Genomic DNA, 27,183 nt, shown 5'->3' with positions numbered 1-27,183 from the left:
CATTATTGGAACTACACTCAGTACAGCAGGATTGTATTTTTCTTACCTTAGTGACATACTGGGGCCACTCATACTGGCCAGTTTTTCCAGTTCAACACTATTACACTAAAGGCTCTGATCTTGGATGGCGTGGGTGTCATGTTGAGACAATTTGTGTGACCTAGAGACACACACCTTTAGTCCATGGACCCACAGGGGAAGACATAATTCACACAGTTAACATGTCAAATAACGCTGAAGGTCAGCACAGGTCAATTGGAAAAGAAAAGAAAAATGAAGATGAGGAGAATAAAGTTCAGAGTGGAATTTAGGAGAGGAAGTGAGTAGAGCGCTTAAAGAATAAAGGCTGAAAAAAGTAAGACAGAAAGAGAGAGTTAAGTGAAAATGAAAAGAAAGAGGACAAGGTAAAGAAAGGAGTTAGATTACAAAATCTCAAAATCTATAGTAAAGAAAACGAATTCTGTGACCTCTGTATGAAGGCATCGTCCTCAATTATACTTCTGCAATCAAAAGTAATATGTTTGTTTCTTTCCTTTTTAAGTAGACATCTCATTATATATCTAAATTTATGCTAAGAACTATCGCATTGCTGATATAATAGTGACCAGCTTCCTGGACTTCCCATTTAAAAACAAGACCGAAAAAACATCAGATACTTTTTCTGCGTTTTGAAGGACTAAGTAGGTATAGTGTGTAAAATCTCACCTTTAGACTGCTGATTGCAGTGAATTTTTTAATTCAATTCAATTTTATTTATTTAGTGTCAAATAACAGGAACAAGGAGCTTTATATTGTAATGTAAAGACACCAAGTAATACAAAACAAAACAAAACAGAGAAACCCCAACAATCATAGCGACCCTTTAGAGTAAGCATTTTGGCAACAGTGAGAAGGAAAAACTCCCTTTTAACAGGAAGAAACCTCCAGCAGTACCAGGCTCAGGGAGGGGCGGCAAACTGTCGCGACATGGTTGGGGTGAGGGGAGGAAGAAAGGACAAAGACTCACTGTCGAAGACAGCTAGCTGATTAAGTTTAGAGAAGTATATAAACACATACTGAGTGTGAAAAAAATGGCTGAAAAAGAAACACTTGGTGCATTGTGGGATCCCCCAGTAGACTAGACCTATTGCAGCATGCCTAATGGAAGATTCAGGGTAACCCGACAGAGCCCTAAATATATGCTTTATCAAAAAGTAAAGTTTTAAGTTTAATCTTAACAGTAGGGACGGTGTCTGTCCCCCAAATCCAAACTGGGAGCTGGTTCCACAGAAGAAGGGCTTGGAAGTTGAAGACTTTAGAACTCCCTTTCTACTTTTAAATGCTCTGGGAACCGCAAGCCCACATTCTTAGAGCAACGCATTCTAATGGGGTGATACGATACTATAAGGCCATTACGATAAGATGAGGCCTGATTATTCAATACCTTGTACACGATGAGAAGGATTTTTAAAGGAATATTTAACAGAGAGCCAGTGAAGAGAAGCCAGTACAGGAGAAATATGCTGTCTCTTTTTAGTCCCCGTCAGTATGCTTGCTGCAGCATTTTGGATCAACTGAATACTTTTTTAGGGAATTTTTTAGGACATGCTGATAATAACGAATTATAGTAGTCCAGCGTAGAAGTAAAAAATGTATGAACTAGTTTTTCAGCATCACTCTGAGATAGGATATTTCGAGATATTGCGGAAACGGAAGTAAGCAGTCCTACATATATGTTTAATATGCACATTGAAGGAAATATCCTGATCAAAGACAACTCCAAAATTCTTTACAGTGTTACTGCAGGCCAAGGTAATGCCATCCAGAGGAAGAATCTGGTTATATGCTATATTTGTAAAATTTTTAGGGCTGAGTACCAAATTCTCAGTTTTATCTGAATTAAGAAGCAGAAAATAAGAGGTCATCCAGGTCTTTATATCTTGTAAGACATTCCTGTACTATAACTAATTGTGTATTATCTGGTTTCATGGATAGATAAAGTTGGGTATCATCTGCATATAGGGCTACATGGTATGGACAAAATCTATTGGATGACGATATTAAAACATCTGCCGTTTCATGTTATACTCTTATCTAGTTTACGAATGAGAAAATAAGAAAATAAAAGTAGACATTACAACTTATTTCTATAAATATATGGTTTTGTGCATTGGTCAAAACACTCAACTCCAGGTACACAACGCAAAGCCGAAAACACTTCACCAGGTCGAGTTGCCTCGTTTATATTACGCGTCTGGCCGAAGCATTGGAGGACATCGTAGCATACTACACTGCAACAACAGACATGTCAACAAGCTAAACAATGCATCCCTGTATCAGCTTAACAGTGCACTTCACCCAAGTCTGGACACTCTGCAGTCAATGTTTGCAGACAGGCTAGTTTGCTGACGACCATGCAGGAGCAGTAATGATAGCCAGAGGACACAGGGAAGCGCTTGCGTGACTGTGTGGGGTCAGCTAGTGTGTTACTCTGGGATAGCACCACCTAAGGCCCATATTTATTTCATTTTGATTATTTAATTTAAATGTAAAAAGAAATAGTACTTTCAATATGAAATAAGATAACAAATGATTTCTTATTATTTTATGTGTGATTTTGGTCATATCACACAGCCCTATCTGCATAGCAGATACTGCCTAAGGGAAGCATGTATAATCTAAACGGAATTTTCAATTGGGGCAAGTGATGTTTTTTTTAAGTAACGGTTTAACTACTGCTAGCTTGAATGCCTGTGGTATATAGCTGATTAATAGAGATGGGCTGATCATATTTAAGATTGAAGCATTAATTAATGGTAGGACTTCTTTGAGCAGTCTTGTAAGAACGGGGTCTAAGAGACATGTTGATGGTTTGGAGGAAGTAATTACTCAAGTTTAGTAGATTATTTCCTTTGTAATTTTTTTTAATGATTTTTTTTTTTTTTTTTTGCAGATTTTTGGTTTGTTTTTTGTTGGGTTGGAAGCAGACACAGCCTCTAAGGGGGGTGGGGTTTGGGGGAGATAACAGGAGGGGAGAAGCTGCATAGAGCCATGTAAGACTACAACTTTGCCTCCTGGTCTTTACTCTGAATAGTCATGTTTTTGGGAGTTTAATAAATTTAATAAATTCCTAGAAATGAGAACCGTCCTATCCAAAGAGATAGCTGCCATCTTACCTAACAAGACCAGGTTTTCTGCAGAATGTTTCCCAATTATCTATAAAGCCCATATTTTTTTTTTTTTTTACATCAACTGAATTCTAAATTCTTACCATCCAAATTCAAGTAAAAAATGATAGCTACAGTGGCAGCTGTAGGACAAACAACTCTGGTCATCTTTCATCTGTAGTGAGTGTAGGCTGTCAGTCCACTCTTTACCTTGGCTGTCAATACGTGTCCATGTCTATTTGCTCTGAAGGAGACTGTAAAACTCTAAAAAAAAGAAAAAAGAAAAAAAAGAAGTCCATTAAGAGTGTATATTCTACGGAATTCCTCGTGTGCACCATTGAGATGTAATTAATTCCCAGTTCTGTTTATTAAATCCTTTTTGAAAATAATGAATTTATTTAATTCCTATCGTATACTATAAAAACTAGAAGATGGCCACAGACGTATTTATAAGTCTGTGGCACAAGACTTACAAATATGTTATTGTATTAATAAGTTACAATAAGTTATTGTATTATTTTCAGTGTCATTTACCTATAAACGTTTCCTCTATTTAGACTTAAAGGGTTTCAGTGCTACTACCTAGAACTCTATATATACAACTAATAATTAGATTTTTCAGTTTTTCTTTGTAGATTTCAGCTGTTACGCATTCCAGTACATTATCAATTGCTGTCATCATATTACCCAGCACCTTAAATTTCAAATAGCCCTTTATTCCTCCACCCTTTCTTTGCCATTTTCTTTACCTGAATTTATAACTCTTCAGTTCAAAGTCTTGGTCTTGGTCTATATTAATCCAAGTTTTAAATGTGGCAATGATACCGAATGGTTTGAAAAGTGGTTTAGATATTACTTGATATAATTCCTTGATATGATCAAATTTTGTGTAGACTTCTTCTGCTGAAGTGGGTAATTGATAATTAATAACTGAGTTTATTCTCAGTTTCCCCTGGTTGTACTGTTCATTTGTATAGTAGCAGCAATTATCATTGACAGAAAAGAAGTTGTTGTTGTCAGGGTCTATTTCATATTCCAAGTCCCGTGTATATACTAAAATGTTATTAGTTCAAGTTAATCATATTCAGCTATTCTATAAGTGATGCGCCTATTTACTCCACATGCATATACGATGTTTCTTATTGGATAGATAAAGTTGAATGAGTGTGGGGTTGTTTGTTACTATGTTCATAGACCAGTTCATGTTGCTCATAGGTATTGTTCCAGATTGTCTATATTTCTCATGACAAGCACTTTAGCTTTTTCCAGTTTGTAGTCCAAGTACTTAATATTTTTCCCAGTTTCTTAAGGTACCGTGCTTTCTTGGCTATGTCTGCAATGTGTTTGTTTAGATGCTCAGTTATAAAGATGTTAGATTATTTTAGTTTTCTTCCATGTTTCAGCAATGCATTCTTGTGCCTTCTGTTTACAAACCTTGAGAAAACAGCTGGTTTGTCACTGATGTTTCTCCTGGGCATGCCTCAATATTGTCACAATCCAGTTCGATCCCTCTTGACTGCAGGAAAGCAGCTACCTGTTGCTCTGTGGAGCTGACATCCAGCTCCCTGGGTTCCTCACTGCTATCAGCAATCACTGCTGTGCGTATGACCAGGTTTTTATATGGAGCTCAGAAGCAATCACATCGATCGCCTGGAGCAGTGGTCCCCGACCTTTTTTGCGCCACTGACCGGTTTATGTCTGACAATATTTTCACAGACCGGCCTTTAAGGTGTCGTGGATAAATACAACAAAATAAAACCAGTACCGGTACCAAAAAAAGGACGATTTATTCATAACACATGGGAAAAGACCCAGGGAAACCGAGTTATGGACCGGTTATGGACTCTTGTACCGGTACCGGTCCGTGGCCCGGGGGTTGGGGACCGCTGGCCTGGAGTATTGTTCTAGCCAACTCTTTAGGTACATGATCTTCTTCTCCTTCTCCACTTTTTGAATACAGAAGAACTTTACCTCTACTCATTGTCACCCATAACCAAGTTCAGTCAGTTGTTACCGGTCAGCTGTTAGTTCTGCCAACTATTAGCCTAACAGCTTGTTGGCTACCCCACAACTATGCTGCTCTGCTCCAGTGTCCAATATCAAGGTCATAATCCAGAAATGGTCATATTAGAAGTTTAAGGCAATTATTCTGATGGCCAACAAACAATGGCGAAAAAGTTTAGAAAAGTCAGAAAAAAAAATCGTCAAAAGATCCAAGCACACAACAACTCACAAACAGGAAACAAGTGAATCTAACATTATCGGAAATGTAGCCAATAAAATTTCATACGATGTGAAAATGTAATCAAAATATTTAGAGACAAAAGTGTGACTTTTAGGATACTTGAGTTTAGCATTAGCTGGCATGATGTAGTGTGTAATTAGATGTTATCATTGTTTAGCCAGCTCGTTATCATCTGTCCAGAGACAGGACAGTCAACACAATGGTATCGTGAATGAAGAGGAATGTTTGTGGCTTCAGTTCAGAAGATAAGGCATTAGTTAGGTTAATGATATCATGAGAAAATGATGATTAAAATATACATGTAGAAATCTTAACCAGATATATATGGCCTGAAAGAGCTATTTGTGATCTTTTAAGTAAAAGGCATAATACATATGTGGGTACCGCAATCAAGATGGTGGGGCAACATGACAGCTTCCACAAACCAGTGCAAGTGCCTGTATATTTTTCCTTTTAACAGTTTTTATTCATTATCAGGAAAAGCATAAAAACCTAACAAAGCAGACAAACAAGAAAAAATAAACCCAAAGAAAATCACATACATTTAAAGTCATTACATACCTTTGCAAATACACATATGGGGAAAAAAGAAAGGAAGAAAAAAACCAGAAGAAGAAACAAACAAACAAACAAAAAAGACACAAATATATTTATATTTTTAAACGATTAATTTTAAGTTCATGAGAACACATGAATTGTTGGAAGACATAATTACACACTAATCATTTTATATTTAAGAATACACCATTTCTTTCTATTAAATAGCTTTAAAAATTATTTACTAAACCTTTAAAGAAATCAAAAATAATTTCACCTGTGTCGTGTTTGAGGAGTTCCATTTTAGTTTGAATAATTGCACAAACTATATTCTAGTGAGCATTGCTTTTTAGTCTTTATTTATGATTAGGTGCCTAAAAAAGACACATCTCCTGCTCATCTCTTTTCCAATCTTAATGTTGTAGTCTCGGTCTCTTTCTTGCCATCTTTCCCTTTGAGTGCTTGTCTTCTCTCCTCTTTCATCTTCACTGCCCTTTCTGCCCTCAGCAGCAAACCTGTGCTTATTAGAGAAAGAGAGAGAAACACAGAATGATGGAACGCGAAGGCAAAAAGATAGAAAGAGAGAGAACGGGAAGAAATAAAAAGCAAATTTTGCTTGTCAGGGTTTCTGTGTGTGTGTGTTTGTGTGTGTAGCATGCACATGTGTGTATTTGTCTGAGAGTGAGTGAGAAGAAGAGAGAGAGATTTTTGCTTATCAGACAGGAAGTGGATCTCTTACAATAGCATTCTGACGTTTCCCCTTCTCTAATGTGGAAAACTGTTAAGATTCCTATTCCAGATACCAGGCACACACACATACACACAAACACTCACGTCACAGTGGTGCAGATAAGGTGCAGCTGCTGTGTTAGAGACAGAATCACTGACTCAGCCATATGTATTCACAGACTTAAGACAATTACTAATTCACACTAACACAAAGGCGCACACACAGACACACGATCACGCATGAGGCTTACATACATTACGTACAGTTTCATATTTGGTATTCAGCTGATGCTCAAAATACAGTTACACAAACACAAAACGTATAAAAAGAAGTAAATGGCAAGAGAAAAAGAAATTTGGTTTGCAGAGATGAAGGAATTGATGATTAGATAGAAAGAAAGAGGAAAACATTGAGTCAAAATAAGCAAGAGGGAGTTTAAGGAAAAAGAGCAAAAGAGATACTGTTGGCCCTAAAGGCAAGGAAAACTAAAAGAGACACAAGTAGACGATGTGTTAATAGAATTGCCTGAATGCCCTCCACTGAGAATGTAATAAATGTCATTTTCTGTACTTTATTATCAATTCAAATGATTTAACAGTGATGAAATCCATCTAATTCAACTGAATGTTAACTCATAAGAGTTTTAGTTGGTCTTTCTACGAAAACATCTTCTAGCAAGTGGAAAGTAATGCATTGTGTTTTGTGTTTGATGTGTAATTAATAGAAGGCATCAGAATGGGCATGTATGCATTAACAGTTTCTGCCACCTCAAGCACAAAAATATTGCCACTTTTAGCAATTATTAAGGCTGTTTTACAAAAAAAAGAATAAATTTGATGAATTAGATTTTTTATTATATTTTTATTGGCTCAAATGCAGTTTATCCAATCACAGACAGTATGGGATCAAAGGAGACTGGTTGTTAAGGCAGGTCATCCCAGCTCAACTATCTCAGTAGATGATTGTTTTTTTACTGTCTTGTGTCATTCTTGAAATACTGGAGAAAGTGGTCCTCATATCACATTTTAATCTATTCAAACAAAAGTAAACAGAGGAATATGTATTAAAAATATCTATTATATTGTACAAATGTTAAAATTAGGTGTGTCTAGACTCTAAAATGCACAGGCAGTGTTCTACTGTCCAATGAAAATGCAAAAAATAAAATAAAATGTGACATTTACTTCCAGAGCAGGGAAAACCAGAAAAGGCTCCTCTTACTTAGGAAATTTATAGAACAGTGATTCTGTATTTCATTTGCTTGGCCTCTGTTAGATTAGGCAATGTCGGACTATAGATTTGTTTTGTGCTAATTGGCTGTAATGGGGTTGTATTTTAAAAGGTAGCAAACATTATTGAATATAAATATTTTAAAGTATCCACTGAGTTCCCCAACTTTAAAAATTGGGAGTATCACCCAAGCTCTTGGAGCCTGATAAATTACATAACAAACTGACAAAAAGGCAAAATTAGGAAATTGCTTCTGTGGGGAATCTGTACAGTGAATTGCAGTAAAGAATGGAAAATAAATATTGGCAGGGTGTGAGACCTGTAGATGGTGTAACAGATGGAGGTATGATGCAAGAGTAAAGGGGGAAAATGTGGCACAGAAAGGCTGAAAGCTTGACAGTTAGACAGAGAGAATATCCATGAAAAGTGTTGCTTTGAATCCTATTTTTCATCTCAGTAAACCAGAATGATCCGTCTCTAGTCCAGAGCTGTTAAAATGTTTACATACTGTGTGTGTGTGTGTGTGTGTGTGTGTGCGCGCGCGCGCGTGTGTGTGTTTGTTTGGAGACGGAGAGAAAGAGTGGAAGAAGTGCAAGAAAATAGTATAACAGGTGGAAATGAGGTAGGATGGGGCTGGAAAGAGCGTGCGTGTGTTTTGTGTGTAGATTTGTGTGTTTGCTTGCAGTGACTAGAAAACCCTGACATGTATGTGTGGAAATGATTATCCACAGCAAAATTGTAGTTTCTCAAAATGTTTGTTTTACTTGTCACTAAGAAATGGCAGTATGACTGGCCAAGCAGAAGCCCCATGGGACTTGAATGACTTTAACGGGAAAAATTAAGAACTAGAAAATACACTCCATTATTTAATTAAAGCTTGGTGAGGAGCGGAGCTTTGTCTTATTGGTGTATTAAAACAACATTGAACCGAAGGCTTGAATGGATATAACTGAACATCAATCAAGCCTTTTCCTAGTGAATTTACAAAGTTACTAATCAGGCCCTTCAGTACCAAATAAATCAGATTTTGCACTGTAGAGAATTTTTATAGTTCTACTGTCTATGGTGACATGCCGAAGCCTAACACATTTTACAACAGCCACCAATGACTAGATAGAGCTAGACTCATTTTTGATGCTTTACATTCTTTACAGTCTAAAATGCACGTGGACCAAACTGTAACTTTCCCTGGTCACAAGCAATGTTGAAGAACTTTTGCATATTTACTTTAACTGGTAGAGGTGTGAAATCCAATATATTTGTGCAGTTGACTTTTTAATAGGCGGAGCAATTTAATCATGCACAGACTGATTTGCGCGTTTAGAATATATAAGTTTTGTTTGGAGGGAATATTTTACTTTGTTTTCTTGTTTGTTTCAGTATTAATATAGCTACTTTTTGGATTATTCATCTATTTATTTATTTATTTATTTGAGATACGCCAAATCGCACAAAAGACTTAACATTACATCAGAGATTTCTTTTTATGTTTGCTGGAAGAGACATTTTGATTTTTAACTTACGTTTTGTTTAATTTTGTATTTGTTTAGTCGAGTGTGTAAGACAGATAAACACTGGAATGGCCTGTCAACACTATAGTGGAAGCCAGTTTCTCTTTGTTTCCCTCCCCACCATTGTGTTTTTTTTTATTTAAATAATTTTTTTTTTTTCTGAACATAGGCTACTCCCTTTCTTTCTTTCTGTTGTTCTGTTCTGCTGCACTTGGCGCACTCTGAGGAGGGTGCATGTGCTCGCAGCTGGAATAGGGTTTCGTTAAAACAGTGCTATTCTTTTTCCCGTTGACTGCTTCTCTTAGCTTCAACCAACATTATTAGCAAACTTACTCATTGGCAAATAAATAAATTGCTCTTGTAAAAACGATCGGCAGAAGCCTCTATCGTCGATGGTCGATAAATTTGTCCAATCACCCAAACTTAGTGTGAAACAAAGCTTCCGTACTGCAGCTGTAATTGGTATTGTTTCTTATTTGTATAAATGTATTTGACGTAACAATGCTTCTTGGCAGTACATCTTGTAGTACGGTAGTGTTAGAAAGTATGTCTATTTTCCCTTAAATGGTGCCACATTTGTAAGGAAAATGTGTTTATGGGTTGAGCAGCATAGTTGAATAGGTGGATTACACCCATGTAAAACTTGCCAATGCCTAAAACTGCTTATTCTGCTATTGACTCAGGTGCCTGACTCCACCCTCTATCCATTGGACTCATTCCAGAACTTAAGCTACGGTCATTTGAAAAAGAAAGTTTTCACAGGACTCTGTCCAGTCCTGTTAAAAACTAAGTATGGCTTTATAACTTCCATAAGGATTAAAAGGTTGTGTAGCAGCCAGATTTTGCTAATCAAATGCATGCAATTAATGGATCTCTAGCAATTGTGATCATCTCCACAAAAGCAGAGGTTTTGGCAGTTCAATGGTCTGGAGCATTCAGGTACGTGTTAAAACAATGCAAATGAGTGAGTGTTGCAGTAAATTCACCACAAGGGTAGACCTCACAATGTTGAAAAACTATAAAAAACAAACAAACAAATGAGCAAAATTCTTGACTCCCTTTCCGAATCATTCGTAGTCTGGCCCAACACTTTTATCAGAAATAAAAAAGCAGAATACTAAAATAGTTAGAAGACTTGAGCTAAAGTTTTGCTCGGTGTCACTTAAAGAATTGGGGGGAAAAAAGTGAAATTATAGCAGCCTTTCCACAAGTGGCTTTGTAAACCTCCAGAAATTAATGATATCTTAAATGCTTAAAAATTACTCTTAATAACTGTATCATCTAAAGGATGCCAGTATTCGTACTAATATGGTAAATCAGAGGTCTGGCTCAACAGGAAGAATTTACCTAGAAAAGCCCAGAAAGGCTTGAATTGAGTGGTGTTCCCTTTTACCAATGATGAAAGAGAGATCAGATTTTTATATGTACCACAGTGGGGTCGACTATTGTCTGACTGATGAACAAACAGTTGGGCCATCCCCAAATCCCAGTTGGAGTTTACACATACACACACAAGCACACACGCGCACACAGTAAAATCCCACTGTGTGTGTGAACAAACAGAGGATGAAAGGCAAGACAACGAGGGGAAGAGCACATATAAAGAGCTGCTGTTTTATTAATGAACCTGGAAACAGGCTTGGGATTCTCAGGATGAGTGTGTGTGTGTGTGTGTGTGTGTGTGTGTGTGTGTGTGTGTGTGTGTGTGTCTTGGGCTGTGCACTCGCACAACAGAAACCAAGGTGGGTGCCTGGACGGTATTGACAGACACACACAGACACAGACACACACTCACAGTCTCTAATAAATTCACCCTAATTCATTCTCTCTTTTCTCTGGGGAAGAGCCAGCAGTTTGCCTGATCCAAGGAAGCTTCACGTTACCTTCCCTAAATAATTGATGCTCTCTCTCTGAGTTGCACTCACTTGCTCTTCTTTTTGCTCTCTGTGTTTCTGTCTGTTTTTCGTTTTTCTTCCCATCTGGTTAATTTTTTTCTTGGTCTTTTTTTCTGTCACTATGTCTTTGTTTCTTCTGTCTTTCCTCCTTTTCTTCTCTCCTGTCTCATTGTGTATCTGCATCACACACACACACACACACACACACACAAGTAAGCAGTTTGGGAGATTTGTCATAAAATTGCATTTTTTCCAGAGTTTTTAGAAAGCCAGGTCCTTTGGGTGTGTGTGCATAGCCTATATATTTCTGTGTGTGTGCGTAAAGGGGTGGCATGGGGGTTGAGAGGTTTTTTGGATGGGAAATCTTCTTGGGTACAAATGTCCCCCTCAAGAATTGAAACCAAAGAAAAGTGTCTGCATTTAGAAGCAGTGTGTGCATGAAGGATTTTGTGTATATGCACATGCTTCTGCAGTGTGTCCATTTCTGTGAATGTTGAAGTGTGTGTGTGTGTGTGTGTGTGTGTGTGTGTGTGTATGTGTGTGTGTGTGCATGCACGCATACATGCTGGCATAGGGACCTTCTTCCCTCACTACCATAGGGACCTGACCCCACTAACCAGGGGTTAAGTGCTCCTTCTCTCTTTCTCTAACATTCATTTTCTCTTCTCTCTCATTCTGATTCCCTTCAGTTTTCTTCATTTCCTTCCACTGCGTTTTTCTGTTTCTATGCTGAGGTTTTTGCACTGGAATCCAGATGCATACTATTCATTTCAAATTTCAATGTAGATTTAGGGCATTGAGGCTTTCTGTTCATCTCAAAGACAACTTTGTCTTATGAAGTAATATCATTAAAACAGAAGATCTGAGAGCAAGAGGATTGCCATTCAATTTTTTCTGTTCACAAGTTTGTCCATTCATTGCGTGCTTTAATGGATACACCTGTAGAATTAAATGTTCAGTTTGTGCTGACACTATTAACATTGTGATATTAGTATGATTATCATGCACTATATTGCCAAAAATATTCACTCACCCATCCAGATCGTTGAATTCAAGTGTTCCGATCACCTCCATGACCACAGGTGTATAAAATCAAGCATTTATAAAAACAGACTGTTTCTAAAAACATTTATGAAAGAATGGTTTGCTCTCAGGAGCTCAGTGAATTTCAGTGTGGTACCATGATAGGACATCATCTGTAAAACACGTCAAGTCTGAAATTTTCTTGCTGCTAAATATTCCACAATCAGCTGTTAGTGGTATTATAACAAAGTGGAAGAGACTGGGAATGACAGCAACTCAGCCATGAAGTGGTAGGCCGCATAAAATCACGTAGCAGGGTCGGTGGATGGTGAGCAACATAGTATGCTGAGATCCCCAACATTCTGCAGAGTCAGTAGGTACAAACCTCCAAACTTGATGTGACCTCAAGATTAGATCAAGAACAGTACGTAGAGAGCTTCTATGTTTCCATGGCTGAGCAGCTGCATCTAAGCCTTACATTACCAAGTACGATGCAAAGCATCAGCTGCAGTGGTGTAAAGAACACTGCCACTGAACTGTAAAGCAGTGGAGTCATGTTCTTCGGAGTAATGAATCATGCTTCTTGATCTGGTAATCTGATGGACAAATCTGGGTTTGGCAGTTGCCAGAAGAATGGTACTTGTCTGACTGCATTGTGCTAAATTTAAAGTTTGGCTGAACAGGGTGTGGGGTTTTTTCTTCAGGACTTGGGCTCTGCTCCTTAGTCCGCATGAAAGGAACTCTTGATGCTTCAACACACCACGATATTTTGGACAATTTCATGCTCCCAACTTTGTAGGAACATGAATACATGGATGAGCGAGTTTGGTATGGAAGAACTTGACTGGTGGGCACAGAGTCCTGACCTCACTCCGATAGAACATCTTTGGGATGAATTAGAGCAGATGCCCCCATTAAAAACACTACTAAACCTTGTGGAAAGTATTCCCAGAAGATATCATATTAAACCATATGGCTGGGAATGGGATGTCATTCAAGTTCATATGCATGTGAAGGCAGAAGAGCAAATACTTGTGTATCTCTTGGAAAAATCTGAATGATTGATAGTGCCAAACTTCCAATCATAAGTTCCAAAGTTTTTCCAAGTGTCCTGATGATCATTTGCTCTCAACTTGACCATAGATGAGTTGGCAGACCACACGTGAGGTTTAACTGTCAAAGTTGTACAAACATGTACATACTGTTATTGCTCAACAGCTACCTGTTTTTCTAAAGGAAAAATTTAGAAAGGTAAAATAGATTGTCAGAAGGAAGGTGAATGTGAAACAGAGAGGGAGAGAATAAACGGAGTAAAAGCCCGTAAAACAGCAAAATGAGTTACAGTTAGGGAACAGATCAGTCAGATTTAGTGTATGTACACCACCAGTCAAAAGTTTGGACACGCCTTCTCATTTAATGGTTTTTCTTTATTTTCATGACTGTTTACATTGTAGATTCTCACTGAAGGCATTAAAACTATGAATGAACACATATGGAATTATGTAGTAAACAAAGAAGTGTAAAATAACTCAAAACATGTTTTGTCATTTAGATTCTTCAAAATAGCCACCCGTGGCTGCTTTGCACACTCTTAGCATTCTCTTGATGAGCTTCATGCGATAATCACCTGAATGTGAGCCAGTTTCGTTGTAGCGCTTGATGGTTTCTGCGACTGCACTTGGAGACACATTCATAACTTTAGCAATTTTCTGGACTGACTGACCTTCAATTCTTAAAGTAATGATGGAGTGACGCTTCTCTTTACTTAGCTGATTGGTTCTTGCTATAATATGAATTCTAATAGTTTTCAGATAGGGCTGTCAGCTGTGTACCAACCTGACTTCTGCACAACACAACTGACGGTCCCAACCCCATTAAGAAGGCAAGAAATTTCACAAATGAACCCTGACAAGGCACTACTGTGAAGTGAAAACTATTTCAGTTGACTACATCATGAAGCTCACTGAGAGATACTGCGCACAGACGCATAAACACCAATCAAGCATAACTTCAGCCTAATATTGTGTTGGTCTCCCTTTTGCTGCCAGAACAGTCTGATTCATTGAGGCATTGATTCCATTAAAGCTCCAAAGGTGTGCTATGGTATCTGGCACCAAGATGTTAGCAATAGATCCTTTAGGTCTTTAAGTTGTGAGGTGACACCTCCACGAATCAGACTAGTTTGTCCAGCGCACAGATGCTCAATTAGATTTGGTTCATTTTAAGGCCAAGTAAATGGCTCAACTGTTATTTTTAGGCTCTTCAAATCTTTCCAGAACCATTTTTGTTTTTGGGAGGTGTGTATTATACTGCTGAAATGAGCAACAGACATTAGAGAAGACTGTTTCCAAGAAAGAGTGGGCATATGGAGGTAAGCTGCGGCACAGCACTCCCAAATACTGTGCATCTTTTTGTGTTTTATATACCTTTTCCTTGCATCTTCCTGCAACGGACTGATCACTTTCAGTCCCTAAGGAACTGAAGCCTGAACAACAACATAAACCCCCGCTTCCATCCATCTTCCTTACCAACCCCAGATCCCTCACAAACAAAATGGAGAAGCTACAGTCAGATTTTTACTACAACTTTTTTGTCCAGGTGTGTTGTCAAATCCCTGATGCCTCATTGGAGCTACCAGGCCACACCCTACACCTCAAGAAAGACTCTGATAAGGGAAGGGGCGGGGGGCTTTCTGTGGGGCTCTTATGTACTCCGGCCTGGTGTCATAGCATAGCAGAATTATAGTCAGTCACTGCTCACTGGAGTTAGAGGCCATGTCCATTCAGTGAAAGCTCCTTTATCTACCTCACAAGGTAACGATAGCTCAGCACTCAACCACCTCCAACTTGTCATCAGAAAACGGGAAAATTGCTGGGGCCATTAATAAGGCATATTCGAAATCGGTATTCCCCAAATTCCGTCAACATGTTACATGTCCCCCCTGGTAGGACAGAACACTGGATCACATGTACAGTAACATGTACAGAGCCACACCCCTCTCTAACCAGGACAATCTGACCACTTTACTTTGCTCCGAAATCCCTGCCTATACCCCCCTAATGGAAAAAAAAACCAAACCTCCAAGCACGCAGGCCATTAGAGCATGGCCAGATGATGCTTTCCTCAAGGTACAGGAATGTTTTGATCTCACAGACTGGTCAATGTTTAAACAGCTGAACCTGGAGACGTTTACTCTTTACATCCCAGTCAAAGCCTGTGCGGACTAACTGACAGAGACCCTCACCAGGATGTTCAATCTCTCCCTCACTCATGCTACCGTTCCCACCTGTCTGAAAGCCTCCACTGTCATTCCCAACCCCAATAAGGCTGGAATAAGAAGCCTCAATAACTATAGACGTATAGCCCTCATGTCTGTAGTCATGAAGTGTTTCAAACAAATAGCTCATCAGGGGAGAGTGTACTGCTACTGCCTGGGTGTTTGGTATGCAGGGGCCACAACTGAGAAAAGGAAGGCTGTGCAGAGGGTAATTAACACTGCCCAAAAACTGAATGACTACTCTCTGCCACCCCTGGAGGCCATTACCAACTCCTCCTGTCTCAAGAAAACTAGGGCCATCACAGGTGACCCCTTGCACCCTGCCCATCACCTGTTTGGCACCCTGCCCTCTGGTCAATGCCTCAGGTCAATCAAGTCTCACACCTCCAGACTCACATACAGCTTCTTCCCCTGGGTCATTTGGACTGTTGACAAAGACTGTCCCCCCACAGCCCACCCCTGTCCAATCTGAGCCATGTTCTGATTAACCCTCATCACTCAGGCATCTGACACTTTCCTATCAGAATCTACATCAATTTTTTTGACAGTTAGAGCTACAGTAGCTTGTCTGTTGGATCAGACCACATGGGTCCGATCCTGATGCACATGGGGCCTTGGGTCCCCACGTGCATCAGTGTGCACCCGTGACGTTGTCGCTGGGTCACCACTGTTTCTTCCTTAGACCACTTTTGATAGATGCTGGGCATTGCAGACCGTGTGCAGTTTTGGAGGTCATTATTTTGATTATTCAAGACTTTTCATGTTAGGAGAAGAATTTAAAATTCATTTCCAGATTTAACTAGTAGCCAGTGAAGAGAAGGTAATATCAGATAAATATGATATCTCATTCTCATCCACATTACTCGCTGCAGCATTTTTAGATTAACTGAAGGCTTTTTAGAAAACTTTCATAACTGATAATAATGAATTACAGTAATCTTGCCTAGAAGCAATGAATGCATGAACTAGTTTTTAAGTATCCCTCTGAGATGGGATGTTTCTAATTTTAGCAATGTGCAGATGAAAAAAGCAGTCCTACATGTGTGTTTAATGTGCTCATTGGAGGATATATCCTGGTCAAAAGATTCTGGCAGTGTTACTGGTAATGCCACCCAAAGTAACACCATGTTTCTTAGATTCTTAGGGCAAAATATAACAAGTTTAATTACAGAACATACAAGCGCCATTGTCTTACAAGACATGCCAATAAAAAAAAAAATAGTTAGTTCATTTTCTAGCTTCATAGACAAATAGTGCTAGATATCATCTGAATAGCAATGAAGATAAGTGCCTAAGGGAAGCATGTATAACATAAAATGTGCTGGTCCCAATACAAACCCCTGTGGAACTCAACAATTATCTTTTTTGTGTGAAGACTTGTCATTTACATGCACAATTGTAATTTATTATATACAATTCAAAACAGCTCGGTGCGTTTGGTTTAACAAGACAAATACAGAGACACGTCCACTATAAGAGACTATAATAAGGCCATTAGTAACCATCACTACTGCTGTTTAAATGCTATAATGCATTCTGACTCCTTACTGAAACTCCCCAAATAGACATATTCCTTTCCAGTGATCAGTTAACTGTTTTAAAACTACTCTTTTGGGAATTTTTGAAGTTATAGGAGGGTTTGAAATTGGTCTATAATTAGCTGAGACAGCTAGGTCAAGTAAAGCCTTTTTTTGTAGTGGTTTAATTGCAGCCACCTTGAAAGCATGTGGTAAGTACTGTGTTAATAGAGATAAATTGATTATATTTTAAATTGTAGCCTTAATTAATCATAGGACTTTGAACTGTGTTGTAGGAATGGGTCTAATAGATACAATGATGGTTTGGAGGAAGAAATTATTGAAGTTGTCACGATGTGTGCTGTGTGGCAGGCAGGATAGGACCCAAATGCAGGAACTCTCAGAGACGGGACTTAAACTCAAAACGCAGCTCTTATTGCTGGATAAAAAACTCTTTGTACAGAAAACAAAACCAAAAGCGAGGAACTAGCAATACGAACTGAAATCTAAACACTACGACGCTAAAAAGCTACGGAACAAAACTGGGAAACAGCGCTGGTAACTACGAGAAGCATGGAGAGAAAACACACAGCATAATGAGGGTACAACACGACACAGAGCAAGGAAAACACAGGGCTTAAATACACACTGGAGCAATCAGGAAATGGGAGACAGGAGGGAAACACAGCTGGGAGAAATCAGAGCTAACGAGACAAGGGGAAGCAAAACCAGACACACTGCACACAGGACAGGGACTATCAAATTAAAACAGGAAGCACACCACAGACACAGAGACACAGACTTGACACTGAACAAAAGGGACACAGGAACAAAACCTAAGAACTTGAAATCACAGAACAAAGAACTAGAGAGCCAAAAATACTGAGAAAGAAACCTAAACACTAATAGTGATAACAATGATGAAATCAAATATCAAAAGCACAACAAAAATCAAAACACTGGGTCACCAAACCAGGACCGTGACATAAGTGAATTCTGAAAGATCAATTGGAGAGAAACTGTCTAAATAAATATCAGCAGTATTAAAAGTTATTGTACCCAATGAAACATCTGTTAGAAAGGTGTGAATGTTTTTTTCTTGAATGTTTAATAAATTTATGTGAAGAAATTCATGAAGTTATTACTAGTTGAAGAAATACTTGGCTCAACAGGATTTTTACTTCTTGTCAGTCTGGCTGCAGAGCTGAAAAGAAACCTAGGATTGTTTCTGTTTTCATCTGTCAGTGATGAATAATAAGATGTCCTATCTTTACAGAGAGTTTTGTTTTATAGAGTAACAAGTTGTTTTACCATGCCAAACAAAGATCTTCTAAATGAGTGCAATTCCATCTAGTGCACTGAAATTATTTTACTAGTTCTGGGTAGTCCATTATTAGAAATTTAAAATGTAGTAAGAAATGAGCAGAAAAACTACTCATACTTATAGTCATGACTAGGGATGGGTATCGTTTAGGTTTTATCCAATACCAGTGCCAAACCGGTACTTTTGAAACGGTGCCGGTGCTTAAACGGTGCTCAAACCGGTGCTTAAAGAATGGAGAACACAAAATTGGTCCAAAAACCTCTCATGTTCAGATTTTTTTTTGTAAAAAGATAACAATGTTAGCCTTTTCTGCAGCTTTAGGGCATATATGGTATCACTCTTGGCTGAAAGCAGTGCTTAAACAATGGAAAAAACACAAACTTTGTCCAAAAACCTCTCATGTTTAGCTGTTTTTTTTGTAAAAAGATAACAATGTTAGCCTTTTCTGCAGCTATAGGGCATATATGGCATCACTCTTGGCTGGAAGCAGTGCTTAAACAATGGAAAAAACACAAACTTTGTCCAAAAACCTCTCATGTTTAACTGTTTTCCACTTTTTCTTTGGTCATTTTAGCCTTTTTGGCCAGGGTGAATAGAGTATCTGCCATCAAACAAGAAGACAGCCGCATGTAACTACGACGGTGTTTGCTAGTTCACCTTACATGCATTAATGTAATAATGTGGTTAGCGTACTCAATGTTAATTACACACGAACAACATGAAGCTACTCAAGCAGAGGAGAACGCCGACTGCTGCCATCATCATCCGTCATCATTTCTGCTACGCTGACAGGGCTAGGGGCCAGGACTCTCCTCTTTGGGTTTTTGGGAGATGTTGCTGACTCCGGGTCCAATAACAGGCACCACACCCGCAGTAGATGTGCACGGTGTGAGGTCTCGCTGCAAGCTATCAAACACGGCGCATTTCTCGGCTTTAAAAAAAACGCTATGCGTTGCCAGGTGTTTTATCACATTTGAGGTGTTACCTCCTTTGACAGTATCACAGTATCAGCTTAAAGCACTTGTTGCAGGCTGCTGAGTTTGCATCTTTTGCTGTGAAGTACAGCCAGACTTTTGATCGCTTCGCCTTGGGCATTTTTAATCTGTAGCTCTGCTCTATAAGAACGTACGTACCTGGCCCCGCCTACTATCCTCAGAAACGTAAAATGATTGGCTAGAATTGGCTCAGGAAAAAAAAAGCACCGAAATAAAGCACCGAAATGTGCGCTGCTTTTCGGTCTGGTTACTACCGTTTATGTCAGATGGCACCGGACACCGGTACCCATCCCTAGTCATGACTATACAGTGGTCCCTCGCTATAACGCAGTTCACCTTTCGCATGCTAAAGGAAGGTAGAAGTTACTGTATTTTTCGTGTGCCCAACAGGTCCTTTACTCCAGTCAACTTTAACCCATTTAAGTACAATTTTTGCATTTTAAATTTAGTCAAGTAAGTTCATTGGTATTGGAAAATATAGAATCCATGAGACCAGTTTTATCTTCCAGTTATTTAATTTTTTGTATTTAAAGCCCCGCATGTGCACATTCATACAATTGACTGGTATAGTTACAAAGGCAGTAAATATTGCCATAGAATACTAATAAAGAATATTATCCAGGTACTACGCCACACCATATTTTTATTTTTACTGTAGCATCAGAAGAAACAAACAACCTTACCTGTGTGTTGCTCTCAACAAACAACTGAATTTTACTGTATATAACATTTTGTAGAGTCAAATATATGCTGCAGCAAGCAGTAAAGTGAAATCCAACGCAGCACTTGATACTGTGTGTGTGTGTGTGTGTGTGTGTGTGTGTGTGTGTGTGTGTGTGCGAGAGAGAGAGAGACATACAGAGAGAGCATGTTTTTTGCTGGTGGGTTCTTTACTGAGAGACTGGAAGAGTCAAGAGTCGCTAATCCTTGCCATCAGAGACTTCTTAGCACACGCATACATGCACACATACACACAAATTCACACACGTTCTTATCAGCTTGCCCAGTGAACCATTATGATGTGTGTGTGTGTGTGTGTGTGTGTGTGTGTGTGTGCGCGCGCACTGATGAGGGGATACCAGTCCTCCCATGACAGAGGTAATCCTGTTCAATGGCAGGTCTGGATATCCCAACTGGTATGTGTGTGTTTGTGTGTTACTCTGTGTGTATCCCATAGCAGCAGGTCATAGAGCTCCAATCTACTGTCTGCCACTCTCTCTTAGTCTGCGTGTCTGCCAGTTTGTTTTCTGTACTCTCTTGTGCTCAGTCTACTGTCCATTTGCAGTTAGGCAATGGTGCCTTTTTCTTTGAGAGGGCTGTTTAAAAAAAAACACACAACATGGTTCATGAGTACCCCATTGCAGTTCTTGTTACATTAGTTCCCCAAAGACATAGGTTGCAGAATGAAAAACCCAAAGTAGGGTAGCTTTATGGATTGTTTATGAAGGATTATGGATTATTTACTATGTGCATTTATGAAGCTTGTTTTGTTTTAGTTTTTCCACTTTCAGGTGACAGCCTTATATGCATCTGAGCAATAATAATACTACTACTAATGATAATAATAATCATAATAATAATAATAATAATGAACTTTATTTATATATCACTTTTTTAAAACAAAGCTACAAAATGCTTCAGAATACAAGATGGAAAAAAATGGAAATAGAATGATTAAAAAGATAAAGTTAAAACATCATTAGGTAGGGAAATACATCACAAGGACACAAAGCCAAAACAATGGAAAACAGAAAATAAAAAGCATATATAAAATAATTAAAAATGATTGCTAGGTTGATAAAATTAGAACAACACAGAAGAAACTCAAAGTGGAGGGACAGAAAAGTCCTGCTTATAAAAATGTGTCTTTAAACGATATTTAAAAGATCTGAACAGGCTTGCCAGTCTGATCTCCTTAGGAAGAAAGTTGCAAAGAAAGAGTGCCTTGACTGAAAAAAACTCGAGATTTTGGGTTGGCCAGCAAAGCCTTGGCTCAGGAGATCTGAAAGGTGGATCAGGCCTTTAAAAACAGCAATAAAATCTGAAAATCAATTCTGAAATTAATAGGTAACCAATGAAGATATCTTTTCTTTTATTGGTTTTAATAAGAGGTTTTAATAAGAGGTCTGGGAGCTGAATTTTGGACAAGCTGTGTGAACTTCTCTGGCTCAAATAAGAGTGTAATGAAATTCAGTAATCGTACCTAGAGGAAATAAGAGGATGCAAGAGTTCTTTTGGATAAAATTGATCTTATCTTACTACATCTCTTAAGCTGCATAAAATAAAACTGGACAACTATACTGACATATTTTTCAAGCTAAGGTGACTGTCAAAAGTGACACTGACATTTTTATAATATCAGGTGTGTTGTACATGGATTAGACGCATTGAGGCCAATAGCTACCCCAGTTCTGTGCCATTCAGCAGTTATTATCTTGGATACAGTCATTCAAAACATTGAGGTTAAAATGTCATTGGGGTTAAAAGAGATGCACAGTTGTGTGTCATCTACATAGTCATTCCACACAAAGAATAAGGAAAATAGGAGAAGACAAAACATCCATAAAGCATATAGCTCCTACTTCAGCTAAAAATAATTTCAGTGATGTTAGAAAAATAAGCTTTTAGGTTGAGTTTGTAGCTCAGTATTGATTTAAATTAAGGCGTTGCTGTCTATAACAGCTGTAAGTTTATGCGGTCTGCATGTGTGAGTGTGGTTGGATGCAAACTGTAAATTTGTCATGTGCATGTCCAAAATTAGCATGTAGCTGACTGAATGCGTTTTGAAATTATGGCGAGATTCATGAGTAAGTGTGGTTCCTTGCCAAACGTGTTGTCAGATCAGTGCAGGGTATGTGTGTGCATGCTTAGCTGTGTACGCTGTTGTGTTTTGGGAATATTATAGTGTCTGTTTTTCAGGACACCAGCGGGGGGCTAATGGAACAGCTTTGTTGGTTTAAAAGAATTACCAGCTTCCTTCGCCAGAATCAACTCATAATCTCCTTTACTGGCACCACTAGGCTCACTGCCATACCATTGACAGCACCTAGTAACACAACACACATATACACACAAATGGTGATCAGCCAAACACCACTACAAGATGCTAACTCTCTTGTGAGAACAGACTTGATGAAAAGAGAGAGGTGGGAAAAACGAACCGTATAACAACAACAACAAAATATCCGTAAGACAATAAAGAAAGGGACAGAGGTATGAGGTGAAGTGACAGAGAGAGAGGAGGACAACAGTGGAAGAGTGGGGGTGAGACAGGGAGAAAGTGCAAGAGATGAGATGCTGCAGGGTTATCAGTGCTTAACAGTTCCACCGTATATAATGTTGCATTGGACGTCAAAGAAAGAGCTCCTTTTTGTTTCCAGGCTTTGGATATAACCCTTGTAGGAATGTGGTGCGTACACACACTCCAAGTTTAAAAGTGATGGTGATGGTGGCAACGGCAACTGTCATCGAATGCTGGACAGATGGGGAGGGAATAATGGAAAACAGAAGAGTGGGAGTAAAAGAGAGCAAAAAAAAGACTACTGTTTTAATTGTACCATAGAACTGTATTAATGCTTTAATTAAAAAAATGCTGCTTGTGCAGTTAGCTGAGCAGTTCTACATGTGTATGTTCTACATCAATATGATTCTTTTACAGCATTTAGTGAGCCATATACACTGCATATATGTTGTGACTTCACATATTGCCAGTGACAGATGATCTAAAAGATGCTAATGCAATCTTCTCAGGTGGACTCATAATCCACAATCTTCAGGGTCAAATTACAAGTCTTTGTGTCATGCTTTTACTTTTAATTTTCTTTCCTACAAGTTCTGACCAGAAGTGACACTTTGCGTCTATGGTGTTGTTCTACTAGGTGCTTTCACAGCTTTCAACCATCTTTCTTCTGCTTATAAATTAGTTAGAGCTTTTGTGGACAAATCGTGCTTTTACTTGTTTCATACAGAAAGGTGTGCTGTGCTGTATGTGAACTCTAAATTCTTCTGAAATCCAAATCATATACTAAATTAAGACTATACTTAATTGTTCGTAAAATATTATGATATACTGTATGTATACATAGATGATGCTAGTAATTGCCTGGTTCTACCAGAAGTTATTCATTACAGTTGAGGTCGAATAATAATGCAGGTATGAAATGAATGATGGAAGATCCAATGTAAATGATTCTGGCAAGCAATAAACATTGAAAAGTTGTTATACCATGATGTTAGAATGATTTGGTTGTTTATATTGGCAATGGACAGGTAATTTGGTTAGCTATTTTCTATTTTTGATTTAAATTCTTTCCTTTGTTTGCCAGAAAGGTGAAGAAAAAGTTTTACCAGGAAGTCTTTCTATCCTGAGTAAACGTAAGTTCAAGGTTTACACTTTTTTTTTAGTTAATTTACTGGATACAGCTTGTTATGGAAATATCTAAATTTATGAAAAAATAAACAGCAATGTTTTGTGCGGCAGTGCTTAATTTCTTAAGGCACAGTGGCACACACAATAAACACACACAAACCCTTCTCATACTAGACTCATATATACACTTAACACACATACACACACGCGTGCACACACTGAAGTAAAATGTTCCATCAAAGTACAAAAGTGGTGCGAGAGAAGGAGATGGAGAAAGAAAAAGGGAGAGGTCTGAGATCTGAGAGGAGAGGAGACGAGAACAATGGCTTTATGTCTTGACAAACACTTAGCCGAGGCCTTTAGACTAACACTTTGGAGCAGACATGTCTTCCTGCATACCAATAGCAAATACTGTCATTCCCCATCTAACTCAGAGGCTTTTGATGTTCTATTCACAGAGATAGAGAGAAGGGAGGTGAAGAAGGGGATATAGGTAGAGTGAGTGCAGTGAAAAGGGATGGGGGAAACATGACGGAATAAAAAAAGAAAAGGAAGGAAGGAATAGAGTTTGTTGAATTAGATAAGAGGGCCTATGATATTGTTGTCTAACAATTTCATGTTTTATTTCCTTTTCCTTTTCTTTTCTCCTTCTGTCTCTCTACGTCTTTTTAAATTTCCCACAATCTATAGATCATAGCAGTAAAAACAAGTTCCAAGTAGAAGGGAAAAAGGGAGAAAGAGGAATTGGAGAATACACAATGGATCCCCTTCCACGGTGGTATGTAATTTCAAGAGTCGCCTGTTTTTAAGACTTTTCTGCTTATAATTTGCCTCTTTTTTGCTACTGTTTTCACACATCAATTGTCCATAAATTTAGTGTCAACTTTTAAACATTTAAAAGCCTGTAGTTTGAATCGAGTTAAAGGTTTTCACATAACAGTGACATGCAAACAATCATGTCTGCATGCATATGCCATTTCCCTTACCAACTACATCTCTTATCTGCCAAAGTGCACAGACACTAGCAGGCACAAACAAACACACATACCCCACACACTTAATTACACACACATACACATGCATGCAACCTCCTCTGCAAGTTGATAAGTGTGTTAGGAGCCAGGGAGAAATTATTAATTATGAAGCTAATGGGCACCAGGCTGAGTTCTGCTTCATTAAGCTCTAACGGTTTGTGTGTGAATGTTTGTGTTTGTATATGCGTGCATAAAAAAGTGAAGAATTGCCTATATCAGAAATTGTATCGAACCTATAGTAGGTGGACAACAAAGCTGTTTGTTTTATCATTGTAAGTTGTATATTGCTCGTATATGCTAATTTGTCATAAGTAACTGGAGACTTTGAGGTCTGAAAGAAGGAACCTCAAAATACCCAAGATAATGAAACTGGAATTTTGAGGTGGCTCTAACTCTATCAGTAAAACCAACCACCATAACCATGCCACACATTAGTAAAAGGTGCCAACCAATATGTTGCCGTGCAGTGTGTGCACGTGTTGTGCAGTTGTAGTACAACTTTGCTTGCACCCGGTGTTGATTGTATTGCAGTTTGCTCCCATTCTGTTGCTTGGAGGGTTGTGCTGGCTACAGTATGATAAGTAAAACCAGCATTGACGTTAATCTGTCTCACTCCCACAAGAAAAGACAGATAAGAGTGGGGGAGAGGAGCGGAGGGAGGTTGAGACAGTGGAAAGAAATTTTGTCATGTTGAAGCTGAAGTTCAGTATGAATTGAAAGGCATGAGTCAACTCCCTGTATCCCTGTGTGACAGCGTATGGCTGTCACATAACCATATGCTGTGATTTTTGCGTGTCTGGACACGTGTGTTTCCGTATAAATAGCTCTGATGGTAACATAAGCAGGGACCCGGGCTCAGTGGTTTTTCCCATTGATTAGATGGCTGGCTAATGCACAATCATCACCACCACTCATGCACATACACAGTAACACACACACACAAACTACTTTATTGCACTAATGAGACTTGGTTAAGACCCCCTAGGAACAACCAACAACCACTTTACCCCTGAGAGAGACATTGGGTGTGAGAGAAAGAAGGAGTGACTAAAAACAGCTAAAAAGCAGAGGAAGAGTAAGGCAGATATAGAGAGCAGGGAGGAAAAAGAACAAGATAGAAAAATGAAAGGGCAGAGCATGACAGTATAAAAGCCATCCTGCCTTAATTTTTGTCTCAGTGTGTGTGTATTTGTGTGTACGTGGTTAAGATGTCCCTGAGGGGTGTCCTCTTGCTGTCAATGTGTGTATCCCCATGTCTGGGTGTATGTGTGCGCTAGAATTACCCAGAATGCTTTAGCAATTGACTGGCTGGCTAATGGCGGTCTCTGTTTTCCTCTGATGGTCATTGACTAGGCCTTCTCATCAATACCTGTTTTTACAGCTATTCTAGTGATGTGTGTGTCTCTGTGTGTAGTAATTGTGGCTGTGTGGTTGTGCATGCTACTTATGAAAGAAATTACCCTTACTTGGGAACTCATGAGTTTCATAAAAGCACCACTTGTGCCGGTTCTTCACGTCTCTTGTTTGCTTTACCCTTGATAGATCGTGTCTGTTTTTTAAGACCTTGTACAGGCAGTGTTTGTGGAAATTAATACCGTTTTATTGCAATGTTTGTTTTGAGAGTCATAATTTTGAGACATAAATTTTAAGTGATTGCAGATACTTGGTGTGAATTAGGTTTCTCAGACGAAATTCTTTGCATAGAACAGCCAATGGTATCTAAGGTACTGACAAATCTCCGTTTGTTATCATTGTAGTTCCTAACTAAAATAATATGGTCTGTGTTGTAAGATTTAGCACCATTCCTCGATTTGCCGACATACACCACTGCTTGTTTTCAGCTTAAAATTAGATTTGATAAAATTGCACATTTTTTTCCACTTATGGCTTTTTAGCCCTTGTTTTACGAGGTTAATGCTCCAGCAGCACATGTGGTATGAAGGACAACTTGTGGCTTTCAACCAGGGAGGAAGTAATGGTAGTTATTTCTGGAAAAAGAGGATGGATTTTCTATCTTAAAGTTTGTTCCAGGATGTATGAATGAAGTATCATTTAAGAAGTTTTTATAGTGGCTCCTAATAAATGCCTTTTTAATGTAATTTTCCTTTATAGTTTTATTATTTCACTATATTTTATTTGTATGATATAGTGCACCTTTATTTTTTCATCATTTTTCTTTTCTTTTTTATTAAAGTTTTTTAAAAAAAAAAAAAATCTTCATCTGTTTTTATTTATTCATTCATGTACGTGATTGGTTGTGTTTATTTTTATTTGTATATATGATATTTAAACTCTGATGATGAGCATGATGATGAAGGCCACAAGCTGAAATGCACAATTAAACAATGAA

At 38.5% G+C, this 27,183-nt stretch overlaps 1 protein-coding gene across 3 annotated transcripts in view; it reads left to right on the top strand.

The window, feature by feature from the left end:
* The window catches only part of esrrga (estrogen-related receptor gamma a), a 173,941-nt gene that overhangs the window by 18,232 nt on the left and 128,526 nt on the right, over positions 1-27,183 (top strand). The window contains exon 3 of one of the 3 annotated variants that reach the window (XM_025907091.1): positions 24,490-24,577. The exons of the other annotated variants lie outside the window; for them this stretch is intronic. The gene's annotated coding sequence lies outside the window, so the exon portion shown is untranslated. The remainder of the gene's footprint in view (positions 1-24,489; positions 24,578-27,183) is intronic. 3 annotated transcript variants of the gene reach the window in all.

This window comes from Oreochromis niloticus, linkage group LG1, assembly GCF_001858045.2.
Source record: "Oreochromis niloticus isolate F11D_XX linkage group LG1, O_niloticus_UMD_NMBU, whole genome shotgun sequence".
In the NCBI taxonomy this organism is placed as follows: Eukaryota; Metazoa; Chordata; class Actinopteri; order Cichliformes; family Cichlidae; genus Oreochromis; species Oreochromis niloticus.
The sequence above is the reverse complement of the archived record's forward strand: the minus strand, read 5'-3'. Positions and strand labels throughout refer to the sequence as shown.